Source organism: Camelus dromedarius, unplaced genomic scaffold, assembly GCF_036321535.1.
Source record: "Camelus dromedarius isolate mCamDro1 unplaced genomic scaffold, mCamDro1.pat HAP1_SCAFFOLD_189, whole genome shotgun sequence".
NCBI lineage: Eukaryota > Metazoa > Chordata > Mammalia > Artiodactyla > Camelidae > Camelus > Camelus dromedarius.
In genome coordinates, this window is record NW_026989847.1 from 1,339,413 (window position 1) to 1,362,875 (window position 23,463).

Sequence of the window (23,463 nt, forward strand, 5' to 3'; positions counted from 1 at the left end):
GATAAGTGTGTGTGAAAGCCGTCCTTCACCTAGCTTGTTGGGAACATAAAGTTTCTTTTCTGTTCCAAACTCCACTCCATACATATATATGGGTAGGTACTAGCTACAACTCGGTTTTACAGGGAAAACTGCAGGAACTTTAAACGGCACTAGGAAACAGACTGAGAAACCAGAGTAAAGTTTATCCTGCAACCCTTTCCCTTTGTGCTAGATGAACGAACGTCTCTCCACATGCTCAGTTCTGAGAGATAAGTGTGTTTGAAAGCCGTAATTCACGTAGCTGGTTGATAACACAAATTTTCTTTTCAGTTGCAAACTCCACTCCATACATATATATGGGGAGGTTCTGGATCCAGCACATATTTACAGTGATAAATGCAGGAAATTCAAACCGGCACTAGGAAACAAACTGAGAAAACATAGTAAGAGATTAACCTGCAACGCGTTCCCTTTTTGCTAGATGAACGAACGTCTCTACACATGCTCAGTTCTGAGAGATAAATGTGTGTGAAAGCCGTCCTTCACCTAGCTTGTTGGGAACACAAAGATTCTTTTAAGTTGCAAACACCTCTCCATACATATATATGGGGAGGTACTAGCTCCAACTCGGTTTTACAGTGAAAACTGCAGGAACTTCAAACCGGCACTAGGAAACAGAATGAGAAACCAGAGTAAAAGTTTGTCCTACACCCCATTCCCTTGGTGCTAGATGAACGAACGTCTCTCCAAATGCTCAGTTCTGAGAGATAATTTTGTGTGAAATCCGTCCTTCACCTAGCTTGTTGGGTACACAAAGTTTCTTTTAAGTGGCAAACTCCAATCCATACATATATATGGGGAGGTACTAGCTCCAAATCTGTTTTACAGTGAAAAATGCTGGAACTTCAAATCGGCACTAGGAAACAGACTGTGAAACCAGAGTAATAGTTTCTCCTACAACGCGTTCCATTGGTGCTAGATGAACGAAACTCTCTCCACAAGCTCAGTTCTGAGAGATAAGTGTGTGTGAAAGCCGTCCTTCACCTAGCTTGTTGGGAACATAAAGTTTCTTTTCAGTTCCAAACTCCACACCATACATATATATGGGTAGGTACTAGCTACAACTCGGTTTTACAGGGAAAACTGCAGGAACTTTAAAACGGCATTAGGAAACAGACTGAGAAACCAGAGTAAAGTTTCTACTGCAACCCTTTCCCTTTGTGCTAGATGAACGAACGTCTCTCCACATGCTCAGTTCTGAGAGATAAGTGTGTTTGAAAGCCGTACTTCACGTTGCTGGTTGATAACACAAATTTTCTTTTCAGTTGCAAACTCCACTCCATACATATATATGGGGAGGTACTAGCTCCAACTCGGTTTTACAGTGAAAACTGCAGGAACTTCAAACCGGCACTAGGAAACAGAATGAGAAACCAGAGTAAAAGTTTGTCCTACACCCCATTCCCTTGGTGCTAGATGAACGAACGTCTCTCCCCATGCTCAGTTCTGAGAGATAATTTTGTGTGAAATCCGTCCTTCACCTAGCTTGTTGGGTACACAAAGTTTCTTTTAAGTTGCAAACTCCAATCCATACATATATATGGGGAGGTACTAGCTCCAAATCTGTTTTACAGTGAAAAATGCTGGAACTTCAAATCGGCACTAGGAAACAGAATGAGAAACCAGAGTAAAAGTTTCTCCTGCAACGCGTTCTCTTTGTGCTAGATGAACGAAAGTCTCTCCACATGCTCAGTTCTGAGAGATAAGTGTGTGTGAAAGCCGTCCTTCACCTAGCTTGTAGGGAACACAAAGTTTCTTTTCAATTGCAAACTCCACTCCATACATATATATGGGGAGGTACTAGCTCCAACTCCGTTTTACAGTGAAAACTGCAGGAACTTCAAACCGGCACTAGGAAACAGACTGAGAAACCAGAGTAAAAGTTTCACCTGCAACCAGTTCTCTTTGTGCTAGATGAACGAAAGTCTCTCCACATGCTTACTTCTGAGAGAAAACTGTGTGTGAAAGCCGTCCTTCACCTAGTTTGTTGGGAATACAAAGTTTCTTTTCAGTTGCAAACTCCAATCCATATATATTTATCGTGAGGTACTATCTCCAACTCGGTTTTACAGTGAAAACTGCAGGAACATCATACCGGCACTAGTTATCAGACTGAGAAACCAGAGTAAACGTTTCCTCTGCAAACGTTTCCCATTGTGCTAGATGAACGAAAGTCTCTCCACATGCTCAGTTCTGAGAGAAAATTGTTTGTGAAAGCCGTTCTTCAACTGGATTGTTGCTAACACAAAGTTTCTTTTAAGTTCAAATTCCACTCCTTACATATATATGGGGAGGTACTAGCTCCAACTCGGTTTTACAGTGAAAACTGCAGGAACTTCAAACCGGCACTAGGAAACAGACTGAGAAACCAGAGTAAAAGTTTCTCCTGCAACCCATTCAATTTGTGCTACATGAACGAACGTCTCTCCACATGCTCTTTTCTGAGAGATATGTGTGTGTGAAAGCCGTCCTTCACATAACTTGTTGGGAACACAAAGTTTCTTTTCAGTTGCAAACTCCACTCCATACATATATATGGGGAGGTATTATCTCCAAATCTATTTTACAGTGAAAATTGCTGGCACTTCAAAACGGCACTAGGAAACAGACTGTGAAACCAGAGTAATAGTTTCTCCTACAACGAGTTCCCTTGGTGCTAGATGAACGAAACTCTCTCCACAAGCTCAGCTCTGAGAGATAAGTGTGTGTGAAAGACGTCCTTCACCTAGCTTGTTGGGAACATAAAGTTTCTTTTCAGTTCCAAACTCCACTCCATACATATATATGTGTAGGTACTAGCTACAACTCGGTTTTACAGGGAAAACTGCAGGAACTTTAAAACGGCACTAGGAAACAGACTGAGAAACCAGAGTAAAGTTTCTCCTGCAACCCTTTCCCTTTGTGCTAGATGAACGAACGTCTCTCCACATGCTCAGTTCTGAGAGATAAGTGTGTTTGAAAGCCGTACTTCACGTAGCTGGTTGATAACACAAATTTTCTTTTCAGTTGCAAACTCCACTCCATACATATATATGGGGAGGTTCTGGATCCAGCACATATTTACAGTGATAAATGCAGGTAATTCAAACCGGCACTAGGAAACAAACTGAGAAAACATAGTAAGAGATTAACCTGCAACGCGTTCCCTATTTGCTAGATGAACGAACGTCTCTACACATGCTCAGTTCTGAGAGATAAATGTGTGTGAAAGCCGTCCTTCACCTAGCTTGTTGGGAACACAAAGTTTCTTTTCAGTTGCAAACTCCACTCCATACATATATATGGGAAGATACTAAATCCAACTCGGTTTTACAGTGAAAACTGCAGGAAATTCAAACCGGCACTAGGAAACAGACTGAGAAACCAGAGTAAAAGTTTCTCCTGCAACGCGTTCCCTTTGTGCTAGATGAACGAAAATCTCTCCACATGCTCAGTTCTGAGAGATAAGTGTGTGTGAAAGCCGTCCTTCACCTAGTTTGTTGGGAACACAAAGTTTCTTTTCAGTTGCAAACTCTAATCCATACATATTTATCGTGAGGTACTATCTCCAACTCGGTTTTACATTGAAAACTGCAGGAACATCATACCGGCACTAGTTATCAGACTTAGAAAGCAGAGTAAACGTTTCTCCTGCAACCCATTCACTTTGTGCTACATGAACGAACGTCTCTCCACATGCTCTTTCTGAGAGATAAGTGTGTGTGAAAGCCGTCCTTCACATAGCTTGTTGGGAACACAAAGTTTCTTTTCAGTTGCAAACTCCACTCCATACATATATATGGGGAGGTATTAACTCCAAATCTTTTTTACAGTGAAAACTGCTGGCACTTCAAACCGGCACCAGGAAACAGACTGGGAAACCAGAGTAATAGTTTCTCCTACAACGCGTTCCCTTGGTGCTAGATGAACGAAACTCTCTCCACAAGCTCAGTTCTGAGAGATAAGTGTGTGTGAAAGACGTCCTTCACCTAGCTTGTTGGGAACATAAAGTTTCTTTTCAGTTCCAAACTCCACTCCATACATATATATGGGTAGGTACTAGCTACAACTCGGTTTTACAGGGAAAACTGCAGGAACTTTAAAACGGCACTTGGAAACAGACTGAGAAACCAGAGTAAAGTTTCTCCTGCAACCCTTTCCCTTTGTGCTAGATGAACGATCGTCTCTCCACATGCTCAGTTCTGAGAGATAAGTGTGTTTGAAAGCCGTACTTCACGTAGCTGGTTGATAACACAAATTTTCTTTTCAGTTGCAAACTCCACTCCATACATATATATGGGGAGGTTCTGGATCCAGCACATATTTACAGTGATAAATGCAGGAAATTCAAACCGGCACTAGGAAACAAACTGAGAAACCATAGTAAGAGATTAACCTGCAACGCGTTCCCTATTTGCTAGATGAACGAACGTCTCTACACATGCTCAGTTCTGAGAGATAAATGTGTGTGAAAGCCGTCCTTCACCTAGCTTGTTGGGAACACAAAGTTTCTTTTAAGTTGCAAACACCTCTCCATACATATATATGGGGAGGTACTAGCTCCAACTCGGTTTTACAGTGAAAACTGCAGGAACTTCAAACCGGCACTAGGAAACACAATGAGAAACCAGAGTAAAAGTTTGTCCTACACCCCAATCCCTTGGTGCTCGATGAACGAACGTCTCTCCCCATGCTCAGTTCTGAGAGATAATTTTGTGTGAAATCCGTCCTTCACCTAGCTTGTTGGGTACACAAAGTTTCTTTTAAGTTGCAAATTCCAATCCATACATATATATGGGGAGGTACTAGCTCCAAATCTGTTTTACAGTGAAAAATGCTGGAACTTCAAATCGGCACTAGGAAACAGAATGAGAAACCAGAGTGAAAGTTTCTCTTGCAACACGTTCCATTGGTGCTAGATGAACGAAAATCTCTCCACATGCTCAGTTCTGAGACATAAGTGTTTATGAAAGCCGTCGTTCACCTTGGTTGTTGGGAACACAAAGTTTCTTTTCAGTTGCAAACTCCACTCCATACATATATATGGGGAGGTTCTGGATCCAGCACGTATTTACAGTGATAAATGGAGGAAATTCAAACTGGCACTAGGAAACAAACTGAGAAACCATAGTAAGGGATTAACCTGCAACTCGTTCCCTTTTTGCTAGATGAACGAACGTCTCTACACATGCTCAGTTCTGAGAGATAAATGTGTATGAAAGCCGTCCTTCAACTAGCTTGTTGGGAACACAATGTTTCTTTTAAGTTGCAAACACCTCTCCATACATATATATGGGGATGTACTAGCTCCAACTCGGTTTTACAGTGAAAACTGCAGGAACTTCAAACCGGCACTAGGAAACAGAATGAGAAACCAGAGTAAAAGTTTGTCCTACACCCCATTCCCTTGGTGCTAGATGAACGAACGTCTCTCCCCATGCTCAGTTCTGAGAGATAATTTTGTGTGAAATCCGTCCTTCATCTAACTTGTTGTGTACACAAAGTTTCTTTTAAGTTGCAAACCCCAATCCATACATATATATGGGGAGGTACTAGCTCCAAAACTGTTTTACAGTGAAAAAGGCTGGAACTTCAAATCGGCACTAGGAAACAGAATGAGAAACCAGATTAAAAGTTTCTCTTGCAACACGTTCCAATGGTGCTAGATGAACGAAAATCTCTCCACATGCTCAGTTCTGAGACATAAGTGTTTATGAAAGCCGTCGTTCACCTAGCTTGTTGGGAACACAAAGTTTCTTTTCAGTTGCAAACTCCACTCCATACATATATATGGGGAGGTACTAGCTACAACTCGGTTTTACAGGGAAAACTGCAGGAACTTTAAAACGGCACTAGGAAACAGACTGAGAAACCAGTGTAAAGTTTCTCCTGCAAACATTTCCCTTTGTGCTAGATGAACGAACGTCTCTCCACATGCTCAGTTCTGAGAGATAAGTGTGTTTGAAAGCCGTACTTCACGTAGCTGGTTGATAACTCAAATTTTCTTTTCAGTTGCAAACTCCACTCCATACATATATATGGGGAGGTTCTGGATCCAGCACGTATTTACAGTGATAAATGCAGGAAATTCAAACCGGCACTAGGAAACAAACTGAGAAACCATAGTAAGAGATTAACCTGCAACGCGTTAAATTTTTGCTAGATGAACGAACGTCTCTACACATGCTCAGTTCTCAGAGATAAATGTGTGTGAAAGCCGTCCTTCACCTAGCTTGTTGGGAACACAATGTTTCTTTTAAGTTGCAAACACCTCTCCATACAAATATATGGGAAGATACTAAATCCAACTCGGTTTTACAGTGAAAACTGCAGGAAATTCAAACCGGCACTAGGAAATAGACTGAGAAACCAGAGTAAAAGTTTCTCTTGCAACCCGTTCCCTTTGTGCTAGATGAACGAAATTCTCTCCACATGCTCAGTTCTGAGAGATAATTGTGTGTGAAAGCCGTCCTTCACCTAGCTTGTTGGGAACACAAAGTTTCTTTTCAATTGCAAACTCCAGTCCATACATATATATGGGGAGGTACTAGCTCCAACTCCGTTTTACAGTGAAAACTGCAGGAAGTACAAACCGGCACTAGGAAACAGACTGAGAAACCAGAGTAAATGTTTCACCTGCAACCCGTTCTCTTTGTGCTAGATGAACGAAAGTCTCTCCACATGCTTACTTCTGAGAGAAAACTTTGTGTGAAAGCCGTCCTTCAACTAGTTTGTTGGGAACACAAAGTTTCTTTTCAGTTGCAAACCCCAATCCATACATATTTATCGTGAGGTACTATCTCCATCTCGGTTTTACAGTGAAAACTGCAGGAACATCATACCGGCACTAGTTATCAGTCTGAGAAACCAGAGTAAACGTTTCCACTGCAAACGTTTCCCATTGTGCTAGATGAACGAACGTCTCTCCACATGCTCAGTTCTGAGAGATAATTGTTTGTGAAAGCCGTTCTTCAACTAGCTTGTTGCTAACACAAAGTTTCTTTTCAGTTCAAATTCCACTCCTTACATATATATGGGGAGGTACTAACTCCAACTCGGTTTTACAGTGAAAACTGCAGTAACTTCAAACCGGCACTAGGAAACAGACTGAGAAACCAGAGTAAAAGTTTCTCCTGCAACCCATTCACTTTGTGCTACATGAACGAACGTCTCTCCACATGCTCTTTTCTGGGAGATAAGTGTGTGTGAAAGCCGTCCTTCACATAGCTTGTTGGGAACACAAAGTTTCTTTTCAGTTGCAAACTCCACTCCATACATATATATGGGGAGGTGTTAACTCCAAATCTATTTTACAGTGAAAACTGCTGGCACTTCAAACCGGCACTAGGAAACAGACTGGGAAACCAGAGTAATAGTTTCTCCTACAACGCGTTCCCTTGGTGCTAGATGAACGAAACTCTCTCCACAAGCTCAGTTCTGAGAGATAAGTGTGTGTGAAAGCCGTCCTTCACCTAGCTTGTTGGGAACATAAAGTTTCTTATCAGTTCCAAACTCCACTCCATACATATATAAGGGTAGGTACTAGCTACAACTCGGTTTTACAGGGAAAACTGCAGGAACTTTAAAACGGCACTAGGAAACAGACTGAGAAACCAGAGTAAAGTTTCTCCTGCAACCCTTTCCCTTTGTGCTAGATGAACGAACGTCTCTCCACATGCTCAGTTCTGAGAGATAAGTGTGTTTGAAAGCCGTACTTCACGTAGCTGGTTGATAACACAAATTTTCTTTTCATTTGCAAACACCACTCCATACATATATATGGGGAGGTTCTGGATCCAGCACGTATTTACAGTGATAAATGCAGGAAATTCAAACCGGCACTAGGAAACAAACTGAGAAACCATAGTAAGAGATTAACCTGCAACGCGTTCCCTTTTTGCTAGATGAACGAACGTCTCTACACATGCTCAGTTCTGAGAGATAAATGTGTGTGAAAGCCGTCCTTCACCTAGCTTGTTCGGAACACAATGTTTCTTTTAAGTTGCAAACACCTCTCCATACTTATATATGGGGAGGTACTAGCTCCAACTCGGTTTTACAGTGAAAACTGCAGGAACTTCAACCCGGCACTAGGAAACAGAATGAGAAACCAGAGTAAAAGTTTGTCCTACACCCCATTCCCTTGGTGCTAGATGAACGAACGTCTCTCCCCATGCTCAGTTCTGAGAGATAATTTTGTGTGAAATCCGTCCTTCACCTAGGTTGTTGGGTACACAAAGTTTCTTTTAAGTTGCAAACTCCAATCCATACATATATATGGGGAGGTACTAGCTCCAAATCTGTTTTAGAGTGAAAAATGCTGGAACTTCAAATCAGCACTAGGAAACAGAATGAGAAACCAGAGTAAATGTTTCTCTTGCAACACGTTCCATTGGTGCTAGATGAACGAAAATCTCTCCACATGCTCAGTTCTGAGACATAAGTGTTTATGAAAGCCGTCGTTCACCTAGCTTGTTGGGAACACAAAGTTTCTTTTCAGTTGCAAACTCCACTCCATACATAGATTTGGGAAGATACTAAATCCAACTCGGTTTTACAGTGAAAACTGCAGGAAATTCAAACCGGCACTAGGAAATAGACTGAGAAACCAGAGTAAAAGTTTCACCTGCAACGCGTTCCCTTTGTGCTAGATGAACGAAAGTCTCTCCACATGCTCAGTTCTGAGAGATAAGTGTGTGTGAAAGCCGTCCTTCACATAGCTTGTTGGGAACACAAAGTTTCTTTTCAATTGCAAACTCCACTCCATACATATATATGGGGAGGTACTAGCTCCAACTCCGTTTTACAGTGAAAACTGCAGGAAATTCAAACCGGCACTAGGAAACAGACTGAGAAACCAGAGTAAAAGTTTCACCTGCAACCAGTTCTCTTTGTTCTAGATGAACGAATGTCTCTCCACATGCTTACTTCTGAGAGAAAAATGTGTGTGAAAGCCGTCCTTCAACTAGTTTGTTGGGAACACAAAGTTTCTTTTCAGTTGCAATCCCCAATCCACACACATTTATCGTGAGGTACTATCTCCAACTCGGTTTTACAGTGAAAACTGCAGGAACATCATACCGGCACTAGTTATCAGACTGAGAAACCAGAGTAAACGTTTCCACTGCAAACGTTTCCCATTGTGCTAGATGAACGAACGTCTCTCCACATGCTCAGTTCTGAGAGATAATTGTTTGTGAAAGCCGTTCTTCAACTAGCTTGTTGCTAACACAAAGTTTCTTTTCAGTTCAAATTCCACTCCTTACATATATATGGGGAGGTACTAGCTCCAACTCGGTTTTACAGTGAAAACTGCAGGAACTTCAAACCGGCACTAGGAAACAGACTGAGAAACCAGAGTAAAGTTTCTCCTGCAACCCTTTCCCTTTGTGCTAGATGAACGAACGTCTCTCCACATGCTCAGTTCTGAGAGATAAGTGTGTTTGAAAGCCGTACTTCACGTAGCTGGTTGATAACACAAATTTTCTTTCCAGTTGCAAACTCCACTCCATACATATATATGGGGAGGTTCTGGATCCAGCACGTATTTACAGTGATAAATGCAGGAAATTCAAACCGGCACTAGGAAACAAACTGAGAAACCATAGAAAGAGATTAACCTGCAACGCGTTCCCTTTTTGCTAGATGAACGAACGTCTCTACACATGCTCAGTTCTGAGAGATAAATGTGTGTGAAAACCGTCCTTCACCTAGCTTTTTGGGAACACAAAGTTTCTTTAAAGTTGCAAACACCTCTCCATACATATATATGGGGAGGTACTAGCTCCAACTCGGTTTTACAGTGAAAACTGCAGGAACTTCAAACCGGCACTAGGAAACAGAATGAGAAACCAGAGTAAAAGTTTGTCCTACACCCCATTCCCTTGGTGCTAGATGAACGAACGTCTCTCCCCATGCTCAGTTCTGAGAGATAATTTTGTGTGAAATCCGTCCTTCACCTAACTTGTTGGGTACACAACGTTTCTTTTAAGTTGCAAAATCCAATCCATACATATATATGGGGAGGTACTAGCTCCAACTCGGTTTTACAGTGAAAAATGCTGGAACTTCAAATCGGCACTAGGAAACAGAATGAGAAACCAGGGTAAAAGTTTCTCTTGCAACACGTTCCATTGGTGCTAGATGAACGAAAATCTCTCCACATGCTCAGTTCTGAGACATAAGTGTTTATGAAAGCCGTCGTTCACCTAGCTTGTTGGGAACACAAAGTTTCTTTTCAGTTGCAAACTCCACTCCATACATATATATGGGAAGATACTAAATCCAACTCGGTTTTACAGTGAAAACTGCAGGAAATTCAAACCGGCACTAGGAAACAGATTGAGAAACCAGAGTAAAAGTTTCTCCTGCAACGCGTTCCCTTTGTGCTAGATGAACGAAAGTATCTCCACATGCTCAGTTCTGAGAGATAAGTGTGTGTGAAAGCCGTCCTTCACCTAGCTTGTTTTGAACACAAAGTTTCTTTTCAATTGCTAACTCCACTCCATACATATATATGGGGAGGTACTAACTCCAACTCCGTTTTACAGTGAAAACTGCAGGAACTACAAACCGGCACTAGGATACAGACTGAGAAACCAGAGTAAAAGTTTCACCTGCAACCCGTTCTCTTTGTGCTAGATGAACGAAAGTCTCTCCACATGCTTACTTCTGAGAGAAAACTGTGTGTGAAAGCCGTCCTTCACCTAGTTTGTTGGGAACACAAAGTTTCTTTTCAGTTGCAAACTCCAATCCATACATATTTATCGTGAGGTACTATCTCCAACTCGGTTTTACATTGAAAACTGCAGGAACATCATACCGGCACTAGTTATCAGACTGAGAAACCAGAGTAAACGTTTCCACTGCAAACGTTTCCCATTGTGCTAGATGAACGGATGTCTCTCCACATGCTCAGTTCTCAGAGATAATTGTTTGTGAAAGCCGTTCTTCAACTAGCTTGTTGCTAACACAAAGTTTCTTTTCAGTTCAAATTCCACTCCTTACATATATATGGGGAGGTACTAGCTCCAACTCGGTATTACAGTGAAAACTGCAGGAACTTCAAACCGGCACTAGGAAACAGACTGAGAAACCAGAGTAAAACTTTCTCCTGCAACCCATTCACTTTGTGCTACATGAACGAACGTCTCTCCACATGCTCTTTTCTGAGAGATAAGTGTGTGTGAAAGCCGTCCTTCACATAGCTTGTTGGGAACACAAAGTTTCTTTTCAGTTGCAAACTCCACGCCATACATATATATGGGGAGGTATTAACTCCATATCTATTTTACAGTGAAAACTGCTGGAACTTCAAACCGGCACTAGGAAACAGACTGGGAAACCAGAGTAATAGTTTCTCCTACAACGCGTTCCCTTGGTGCTAGATGAACGAAACTCTCTCCACAAGCTCAGTTCTGAGAGATAAGTGTGTGTGAAAGCCGTCCTTCACCTAGCTTGTTGGGAACATAAAGTTTCTTTTCAGTTCAAAACTCCACTCCATACATATATATGGGTAGGTACTAGCTACAACTCGGTTTTACAGGGAAAACTGCAGGAACTTTAAAATGGCACTAGGAAACAGACTGAGAAACCAGAGTAAAGTTTCTCCTGCAAACATTTCCCTTTGTGCTAGATGAACGAACGTCTCTCCACATGCTCAGTTCTGAGAGATAAGTGTGTTTGAAAGCCGTACTTCACGTAGCTGGTTGATAACTCAAATTTTCTTTTCAGTTGCAAACTCCACTCCATACATATATATGGGGAGGTTCTGGATCCAGCACGTATTTACAGTGATAAATGCAGGAAATTCAAACCGGCACTAGGAAACAAACTGAGAAACCATAGTAAGAGATTAACCTGCAACGCGTTAAATTTTTGCTAGATGAACGAACGTCTCTACACATGCTCAGTTCTCAGAGATAAATGTGTGTGAAAGCCGTCCTTCACCTAGCTTGTTGGGAACACAATGTTTCTTTTAAGTTGCAAACACCTCTCCATACAAATATATGGGAAGATACTAAATCCAACTCGGTTTTACAGTGAAAACTGCAGGAAATTCAAACCGGCACTAGGAAATAGACTGAGAAACCAGAGTAAAAGTTTCTCCTGCAACCCGTTCCCTTTGTGCTAGATGAACGAAATTCTCTCCACATGGTCAGTTCTGAGAGATAAGTGTGTGTGAAATCCGTCCTTCACCTAGCTTGTTGGGAACACAAAGTTTCTTTTCAATTGCAAACTCCAGTCCATACATATATATGGGGAGGTACTAGCTCCAACTCCGTTTTACAGTGAAAACTGCAGGAAGTACAAACCGGCACTAGGAAACAGACTGAGAAACCAGAGTAAAGGTTTCACCTGCAACCCGTTCTCTTTGTGCTAGATGAACGAAAGTCTCTCCACATGCTTACTTCTGAGAGAAAACTGTGTGTGAAAGCCGTCCTTCACCTAGTTTGTTGGGAACACAAAGTTTCTTTTCAGTTGCAAACTCCAATCCATACATATTTATCGTGAGGTACTATCTCCAACTCGGTTTTACATTGAAAACTGCAGGAACATCATACCGGCACTAGTTATCAGACTGAGAAACCAGAGTAAACGTTTCCACTGCAAACGTTTCCCATTGTGCTAGATGAACGGATGTCTCTCCACATGCTCAGTTCTCAGAGATAATTGTTTGTGAAAGCCGTTCTTCAACTAGCTTGTTGCTAACACAAAGTTTCTTTTCAGTTCAAATTCCACTCCTTACATATATATGGGGAGGTACTAGCTCCAACTCGGTATTACAGTGAAAACTGCAGGAACTTCAAACCGGCACTAGGAAACAGACTGAGAAACCAGAGTAAAACTTTCTCCTGCAACCCATTCACTTTGTGCTACATGAACGAACGTCTCTCCACATGCTCTTTTCTGAGAGATAAGTGTGTGTGAAAGCCGTCCTTCACATAGCTTGTTGGGAACACAAAGTTTCTTTTCAGTTGCAAACTCCACGCCATACATATATATGGGGAGGTATTAACTCCATATCTATTTTACAGTGAAAACTGCTGGAACTTCAAACCGGCACTAGGAAACAGACTGGGAAACCAGAGTAATAGTTTCTCCTACAACGCGTTCCCTTGGTGCTAGATGAACGAAACTCTCTCCACAAGCTCAGTTCTGAGAGATAAGTGTGTGTGAAAGCCGTCCTTCACCTAGCTTGTTGGGAACATAAAGTTTCTTTTCAGTTCAAAACTCCACTCCATACATATATATGGGTAGGTACTAGCTACAACTCGGTTTTACAGGGAAAACTGCAGGAACTTTAAAACGGCACTAGGAAACAGACTGAGAAACCAGAGTAAAGTTTCTCCTGCAAACATTTCCCTTTGTGCTAGATGAACGAACGTCTCTCCACATGCTCAGTTCTGAGAGATAAGTGTGTTTGAAAGCCGTACTTCACGTAGCTGGTTGATAACTCAAATTTTCTTTTCAGTTGCAAACTCCACTCCATACATATATATGGGGAGGTTCTGGATCCAGCACGTATTTACAGTGATAAATGCAGGAAATTCAAACCGGCACTAGGAAACAAACTGAGAAACCATAGTAAGAGATTAACCTGCAACGCGTTAAATTTTTGCTAGATGAACGAACGTCTGTACACATGCTCAGTTCTCAGAGATAAATGTGTGTGAAAGCCGTCCTTCACCTAGCTTGTTGGGAACACAAAGTTTCTTTTCAATTGCAAACTCCAGTCCATACATATATATGGGGAGGTACTAGCTCCAACTCCGTTTTACAGTGAAAACTGCAGGAAGTACAAACCGGCACTAGGAAACAGACTGAGAAACCAGAGTAAAAGTTTCACCTGCAACCCGTTCTTTTTGTGCTAGATGAACGAAAGTCTCTCCACATGCTTACTTCTGAGAGAAAACTTTGTGTGAAAGCCGTCCTTCAACTAGTTTGTTGGGAACACAAAGTTTCTTTTCAGTTGCAAACCCCAATCCATATATATTTATCGTGAGGTACTATCTCCATCTCGGTTTTACAGTGAAAACTGCAGGAACATCATACCGGCACTAGTTATCAGTCTGAGAAACCAGAGTAAAAGTTTCTCCTGCAACCCATTCACTTTGTGCTACATGAACGAACGTCTCTCCACATGCTCTTTTCTGGGAGATAAGTGTGTGTGAAAGCCGTCCTTCACATAGCTTGTTGGGAACACAAAGTTTCTTTTCAGTTGCAAACTCCACTCCATACATATATATGGGGAGGTGTTAACTCCAAATCTATTTTACAGTGAAAACTGCTGGCACTTCAAACCGGCACTAGGAAACAGACTGGGAAACCAGAGTAATAGTTTCTCCTACAACGCGTTCCCTTGGTGCTAGATGAACGAAACTCTCTCCACAAGCTCAGTTCTGAGAGATAAGTGTGTGTGAAAGCCGTCCTTCACCTAGCTTGTTGGGAACATAAAGTTTCTTATCAGTTCCAAACTCCACTCCATACATATATATGGGTAGGTACTAGCTACAACTCGGTTTTACAGGGAAAACTGCAGGAACTTTAAAACGGCACTAGGAAACAGACTGAGAAACCAGAGTAAAGTTTCTCCTGCAACCCTTTCCCTTTGTGCTAGATGAACGAACGTCTCTCCACATGCTCAGTTCTGAGAGATAAGTGTGTTTGAAAGCCGTACTTCACGTAGCTGGTTGATAACACAAATTTTCTTTTCATTTGCAAACACCACTCCATACATATATATGGGGAGGTTCTGGATCCAGCACGTATTTACAGTGATAAATGCAGGAAATTCAAACCGGCACTAGGAAACAAACTGAGAAACCATAGTAAGAGATTAACCTGCAACGCGTTCCCTTTTTGCTAGATGAACGAACGTCTCTACACATGCTCAGTTCTCAGAGATAAATGTGTGTGAAAGCCGTCCTTCACCTAGCTTGTTGGGAACACAAAGTTTCTTTTAAGTTGCAAACACCTCTCCATACTTATATATGGGGAGGTACAAGCTCCAACTCGGTTTTACAGTGAAAACTGCAGGAACTTCAAACAGGCACTAGGAAACACAATGAGAAACCAGAGTAAAAGTTTGACCTACACCCCATTCCCTTGGTGCTAGATGAACGAACGTCTCTCCCCATGCTCAGTTCTGAGAGATAATTTTGTGTGAAATCCGTCCTTCACCTAGGTTGTTGGGTACACAAAGTTTCTTTTAAGTTGCAAACTCCAATCCATACATATATATGGGGAGGTACTAGCTCCAAATCTGTTTTAGAGTGAAAAATGCTGGAACTTCAAATCAGCACTAGGAAACAGAATGAGAAACCAGAGTAAATGTTTCTCTTGCAACACGTTCCATTGGTGCTAGATGAATGAAAATCTCTCCACATGCTCAGTTCTGAGACATAAGTGTTTATGAAAGCCGTCGTTCACCTAGCTTGTTGGGAACACAAAGTTTCTTTTCAGTTGCACACTCCACTCCATACATAGATTTGGGAAGATACTAAATCCAACTCGGTTTTACAGTGAAAACTGCAGGAACTTCAAACCGGCACTTGGAAACAGAATGAGAAACCAGAGTAAAAGTTTGTCCTACACCCCATTCCCTTGGTGCTAGATGAACGAACGTCTCTCCCCATGCTCAGTTCTGAGAGATAATTTTGTGTGAAATCCGTCCTTCACCTAGCTTGTTGGGTACACAAAGTTTCTTTTAAGTTGCAAACTCCAATCCATACATATATACGGGGAGGTACTAGCTCCAAATCTGTTTTACAGTGAAAAATGCTGGAACTTCAAATCGGCACTAGGAAACAGAATGAGAAACCAGAGTAAAAGTATCTCTTGCAACACGTTCCATTGGTGCTAGATGAACGAAAATCTCTCCACATGCTCAGTTCTGAGACATAAGTGTTTATGAAAGCCGTCCTTCACCTAGTTTGTTGGGAACACAAAGTTTCTTTTCAGTTGCAAACTCCAATCCATACATATTTATCGTGAGGTACTATCTCCAACTCTGTTTTACAATGAAAACTGCAGGAACATCATACCGGCACTAGTTATCAGACTGAGAAACCAGAGTAAACGTTTCCACTGCAAACGTTTCCCATTGTGCTAGATGAACGAACGTCTCTCCACATGCTCAGTTCTGAGAGATAATTGTTTGTGAAAGCCGTTCTTCAACTAGCTTGTTGCTAACACAAAGTTTCTTTTCAGTTCAAATTCCACTCCTTACATATATATGGGGAGGTACTTGCTACAACTCGGTTTTACAGGGAAAACTGCAGGAACTTTAAAACGGCACTAGGAAACAGACTGAGAAACCAGAGTAAAGTTTCTCCTGCAACCCTTTCCCTTTGTGCTAGATGAACGAACGTCTCTCCACATGCTCAGTTCTGAGAGATAAGTGTGTTTGAAAGCCGTACTTCACGTAGCTGGTTGATAACACAAATTTTCTTTTCAGTTGCAAACACCACTCCATACATATATATGGGGAGGTTCTGGATCCAGCACGTATTTACAGTGATAAATGCAGGAAATTCAAACCGGCACTAGGAAACAAACTGAGAAACCATAGTAAGAGATTAACCTGCAACGCGTTAACTTTTTGCTAGATGAACGAACGTCTCTACACATGCTCAGTTCTCAGAGATAAATGTGTGTGAAAGCCGTCCTTCACCTAGCTTGTTGGGAACACAATGTTTCTTTTAAGTTGCAAACACCTCTCCATACATATATATGGGAAGATACTAAATCCAACTCGGTTTTACAGTGAAAACTGCAGGAAATTCAAACCGGCACTAGGAAACAAACTGAGAAACCATAGTAAGAGATTAACCTGCAACGCGTTAACTTTTTGCTAGATGAACGAACGTCTCTACACATGCTCAGTTCTCAGAGATAAATGTGTGTGAAAGCCGTCCTTCACCTAGCTTGTTGGGAACACAAAGTTTCTTTTCAGTTGCAAACTCCAATCCATACATATATATGGGAAGATACTAAATCCAACTCGGTTTTACAGTGAAAACTGCAGGAAATTCAAACCGGCACTAGGAAACAGACTGAGAAACCAGAGTAAAACTTTCTCCTGCAACCCGTTCCCTTTGTGCTAGATGAACGAACGTCTCTCCACATGCTCAGTTCTGAGAGATAAGTGTGTGTGAAAGCCGTCCTTCACCTAGCTTGTTGGGAACACAAAGTTTCTTTTCAATTGCAAATTCCACTCCATACATATATATGGGGAGGTACTAGCTCCAACTCCGTTTTACAGTGAAAACTGCAGGAACTTCAAATCGGCACTAGGAAACAGAATGAGAAACCAGAGTAAAAGTTTCTCTTGCAACACGTTCCATTGGTGCTAGATGAACGAAAATCTCTCCACATGCTCAGTTCTGAGACATAAGTGTTTATGAAAGCCGTCGTTCACCTAGCTTGTTGGGAACACAAAGTTTCTTTTCAGTTGCAAACTCCACTCCATACATATATATGGGAAGATACTAAATCCAACTCGGTTTTACAGTGAAAACTGCACTAAATTCAAACCGGCACTAGGATACAGACAGAGAAACCAGAGTAAAAGTTTCTCTTCCAACGCGTTCCCTTTGTGCTAGATGAAAGAAAGTCTCTCCACATGCTCAGTTCTGAGAGATAAGTGTGTGTGAAAGCCGTCCTTCACCTAGCTTGTTGGGAACACAAAGTTTCTTTTCAATTGCAAATTCCACTCCATACATATATATGGGGAGGTACTAGCTCCAACTCCGTTTTACAGTGAAAACTGCAGGAACTTCAAACCGGCACTAGGAAACAGACTGAGAAACCAGAGTAAAAGTTTCACCTGCAACCCGTTCTCTTTGTGCTAGATGAACGAAAGTCTCTCCACATGCTTACTTCTGAGAGAAAACTGTGTGTGAAAGCCGTCCTTCACCTAGTTTGTTGGGAAAACAAAGTTTCTTTTCAGTTGCAAACTCCAATCCATACATATTTATCGTGAGGTACTATCTCCAACTCGGTTTTACATTGAAAACTGCAGGAACATCATACCGGCACTAGTTATCAGACTGAGAATCCAGAGTAAACGTTTCCACTGCAAACGTTTCCCATTGTGCTAGATGAACGAACGTCTCTCCACATGCTCAGTTCTGAGAGATAATTGTTTGTGAAAGCCGTTCTTCAACTAGCTTGTTGCTAACACAAAGTTTCTTTTCAGTTCAAATTCCACTCCTTACATATATATGGGGAGGTACTAGATCCAACTCGGTTTTACAGTGAAAACTGCAGGAACTTCAAACCGGCACTAGGAAACAGACTGAGAAACCAGAGTAAAACTTTCTCCTGCAACCCATTAACTTTGTGCTACATGAACGAACGTCTCTCCACATGCTCTTTTCTGAGAGATAAGTGTGTGTGAAAGCCGTCCTTCACATAGCTTGTTGGGAACACAAAGTGTCTTTTCAGTTGCAAACTCCACTCCATACATATATATGGGGAGGTATTAACTCCAAATCTATTTTACAGTGAAAACTGCTGGCACTTCAAACCGGCACTAGGAAACAGACTGGGAAAACAGAGTAATAGTTTCTCCTACAACGCGTTCCCTTGGTGCTAGATGAACGAAACTCTCTCCACAAGCTCAGTTCTGAGAGATAAGTGTGTGTGAAAGCCGTCCTTCACCTAGCTTGTTGGGAACATAAAGTTTCTTTTCAGTTCCAAACTCCACTCCATACATATATATGGGTAGGTACTAGCTACAACTCGGTTTTACAGGGAAAACTGCAGGAACTTTAAAACGGCACTAGGAAACAGACTGAGAAACCAGAGTAAAGGTTCTCCTGCAACCATTTCCCTTTGTGCTAGATGAACGAACGTCTCTCCACATGCTCAGTTCTGAGAGATAAGTGTGTTTGAAAGCCGTACTTCACGTAGTTGGTTGATAACTCAAATTTTCTTTTCAGTTGCAAACTCCACTACATACATATATATGGGGAGGTTCTGGATCCAGCACGTATTTACAGAGATAAATGCAGGAAATTCAAACCGGCACTAGGAAACAGACTGAGAAACCATAGTAAGAGATTAACCTGCAACGCGTTAAAATTTTGCTAGATGAAAGAACGTCTGTACACATGCTCAGTTCTCAGAGGTAAATGTGTGTGAAAGCCGTCCTTCACCTAGCTTGTTGGGAACACAATGTTTCTTTTAAGTTGCAAACACCTCTCCATACATATATATGGGAAGATACTAAATCCAACTCGGTTTTACAGTGAAAACTGCAGGAAATTCAAACCGGCACTAGGAAATAGACTGAGAAACCAGAGTAAAAGTTTCTCCTGCAACGCGTTCCCTTTGTGCTAGATGAACGAAAGTCTCTCCACATGCTTACTTCTGAGAGAAAACTGTGTGTGAAAGCCGTCCTTCACCTAGTTTGTTGGGAACACAAAGTTTCTTTTCAGTTGCAAACCCCAATCCATACATATTTATCGTGAGGTACTATCTCCATCTCGGTTTTACAGTGAAAACTGCAGGAACATCATACCGGCACTAGTTATCAGACTGAGAAACCAGAGTAAACGTTTCCACTGCAAACGTTTCCCATTGTGCTAGATGAACGAACGTCTCTCCACATGCTCAGTTCTGAGAGATAATTGTTTGTGAAAGCCGTTCTTCAACTAGCTTGTTGCTAACACAAAGTTTCTTTTCAGTTCAAATTCCACTCCTTACATATATATGGGGAGGTACTAGCTCCAACTCGGTTTTACAGTGAAAACTGCAGGAACTTCAAACCGGCACTAGGAAACAGACTGAGAAACCAGAGTAAAAGTTTCACCTGCAACCCTTTCACTTTGTGCTACATGAACGAACGTCTCTCCACATGCTCTTTTCTGAGAGATATGTGTGTGAAAGCCTTCGTTCACCTAGCTTCTTGGGAACACAAAGTTTCTTTTCAGTTGCAAACTCCACTCCATACATATATATGGGGAGGTATTAACTCCAAATCTATTTTACAGTGAAAACTGCTGGCACTTCAAACCGGCACTAGGAAACAGACTGGGAAACCAGAGTAAAAGTTTCACCTGCAACCCTTTCCCTTTGTGCTAGATGAACGAACGTCTCTCCACATGCTCAGTTCTGAGAGATAAGTGTGTTTGAAAGCCGTACTTCACGTAGCTGGTTGATAACACAAATTTTATTTTCAGTTGCAAACTCCACTCCATACATATATATGGGGAGGTTCTGGATCCAGCACGTATTTACAGTGATAAATGCAGGAAATTCAAACCGGCACTAGGAAACAAACTGAGAAACCATAGAAAGAGATTAACCTGCCACCCGTTCCCTTTATGCTAGATGAACGAACGTCTCTACACATGCTCAGTTCTGAGAGATAAATGTGTGTGAAAGCCGTCCTTCACCTACCTTGTTGGGAACACAAAGTTTCTTTTAAGTTGCAAACACCTCTCCATACATATATATGGGGAGGTACTAGCTCCAACTCGGTTTTACAGTGAAAACTGCAGGAACTTCAAACCGGCACTAGGAAACAGAATGAGAAACCAGAGTAAAAGTTTGTCCTACACCCCATTCCCTTGGTGCTAGATGAACGAACGTCTCTCCCCATGCTCAGTTCTGAGAGATAATTTTGTGTGAAATCCGTCCTTCACATAGCTTGTTGGGTACACAAAGTTTCTTTTAAGTTGCAAACCCCAATCCATACATATGGGGAGGTACTAGCTCCAAATCTGTTTTACAGTGAAAAATGCTGGAACTTCAAATCGGCACTAGGAAACAGAATGAGAAACCAGAGTAAAAGTTTCTCTTGCAACACGTTCCATTGGTGCTAGATGAACGAAAATCTCTCCACATGCTCAGTTCTGAGACATAAGTGTTTATGAAAGCCGTCGTTCACCTAGCTTGTTGGGAACACAAAGTTTCTTTTCAGTTGCAAACTCCACTCCATACATATATATGGGAAGATACTAAATCCAACTCGGTTTTACAGTGAAAACTGCACTAAATTCAAACCGGCACTAGGATACAGACAGAGAAACCAGAGTAAAAGTTTCTCTTCCAACGCGTTCCCTTTGTGCTAGATGAAAGAAAGTCTCTCCACATGCTCAGTTCTGAGAGATAAGTGTGTGTGAAAGCCGTCCTTCACCTAGCTTGTTGGGAACACAAAGTTTCTTTTCAATTGCAAATTCCACTCCATACATATATATGGGGAGGTACTAGCTCCAACTCCGTTTTACAGTGAAAACTGCAGGAACTTCAAACCGGCACTAGGAAACAGACTGAGAAACCAGAGTAAAAGTTTCACCTGCAACCCGTTCTCTTTGTGCTAGATGAACGAAAGTCTCTCCACATGCTTACTTCTGAGAGAAAACTGTGTGTGAAAGCCGTCCTTCACCTAGTTTGTTGGGAAAACAAAGTTTCTTTTCAGTTGCAAACTCCAATCCATACATATTTATCGTGAGGTACTATCTCCAACTCGGTTTTACATTGAAAACTGCAGGAACATCATACCGGCACTAGTTATCAGACTGAGAAACCAGAGTAAACGTTTCCACTGCAAACGTTTCCCATTGTGCTAGATGAACGAACGTCTCTCCACATGCTCAGTTCTGAGAGATAATTGTTTGTGAAAGCCGTTCTTCAACTAGCTTGTTGCTAACACAAAGTTTCTTTTCAGTTCAAATTCCACTCCTTACATATATATGGGGAGGTACTAGATCCAACTCGGTTTTACAGTGAAAACTGCAGGAACTTCAAACCGGCACTAGGAAACAGACTGAGAAACCAGAGTAAAACTTTCTCCTGCAACCCATTAACTTTGTGCTACATGAACGAACGTCTCTCCACATGCTCTTTTCTGAGAGATAAGTGTGTGTGAAAGCCGTCCTTCACATAGCTTGTTGGGAACACAAAGTGTCTTTTCAGTTGCAAACTCCACTCCATACATATATATGGGGAGGTATTAACTCCAAATCTATTTTACAGTGAAAACTGCTGGCACTTCAAACCGGCACTAGGAAACAGACTGGGAAAACAGAGTAATAGTTTCTCCTACAACGCGTTCCCTTGGTGCTAGATGAACGAAACTCTCTCCACAAGCTCAGTTCTGAGAGATAAGTGTGTGTGAAAGCCGTCCTTCACCTAGCTTGTTGGGAACATAAAGTTTCTTTTCAGTTCCAAACTCCACTCCATACATATATATGGGTAGGTACTAGCTACAACTCGGTTTTACAGGGAAAACTGCAGGAACTTTAAAACGGCACTAGGAAACAGACTGAGAAACCAGAGTAAAGGTTCTCCTGCAACCATTTCCCTTTGTGCTAGATGAACGAACGTCTCTCCACATGCTCAGTTCTGAGAGATAAGTGTGTTTGAAAGCCGTACTTCACGTAGCTGGTTGATAACTCAAATTTTCTTTTCAGTTGCAAACTCCACTACATACATATATATGGGGAGGTTCTGGATCCAGCACGTATTTACAGAGATAAATGCAGGAAATTCAAACCGGCACTAGGAAACAGACTGAGAAACCATAGTAAGAGATTAACCTGCAACGCGTTAAAATTTTGCTAGATGAAAGAACGTCTGTACACATGCTCAGTTCTCAGAGGTAAATGTGTGTGAAAGCCGTCCTTCACCTAGCTTGTTGGGAACACAATGTTTCTTTTAAGTTGCAAACACCTCTCCATACATATATATGGGAAGATACTAAATCCAACTCGGTTTTACAGTGAAAACTGCAGGAAATTCAAACCGGCACTAGGAAATAGACTGAGAAACCAGAGTAAAAGTTTCTCCTGCAACGCGTTCCCTTTGTGCTAGATGAACGAAAGTCTCTCCACATGCTTACTTCTGAGAGAAAACTGTGTGTGAAAGCCGTCCTTCACCTAGTTTGTTGGGAACACAAAGTTTCTTTTCAGTTGCAAACCCCAATCCATACATATTTATCGTGAGGTACTATCTCCATCTCGGTTTTACAGTGAAAACTGCAGGAACATCATACCGGCACTAGTTATCAGACTGAGAAACCAGAGTAAACGTTTCCACTGCAAACGTTTCCCATTGTGCTAGATGAACGAACGTCTCTCCACATGCTCAGTTCTGAGAGATAATTGTTTGTGAAAGCCGTTCTTCAACTAGCTTGTTGCTAACACAAAGTTTCTTTTCAGTTCAAATTTCACTCCTTACATATATATGGGGAGGTACTAGCTCCAACTCGGTTTTACAGTGAAAACTGCAGGAACTTCAAACCGGCACTAGGAAACAGACTGAGAAACCAGAGTAAAACTTTCTCCTGCAACCCTTTCACTTTGTGCTACATGAACGAACGTCTCTCCACATGCTCTTTTCTGAGAGATAAGTGTGTGTGAAAGCCGTCCTTCACATAGCTTGTTGGGAACACAAAGTTTCTTTTCAGTTGCAAACTCCACTCCATACATATAT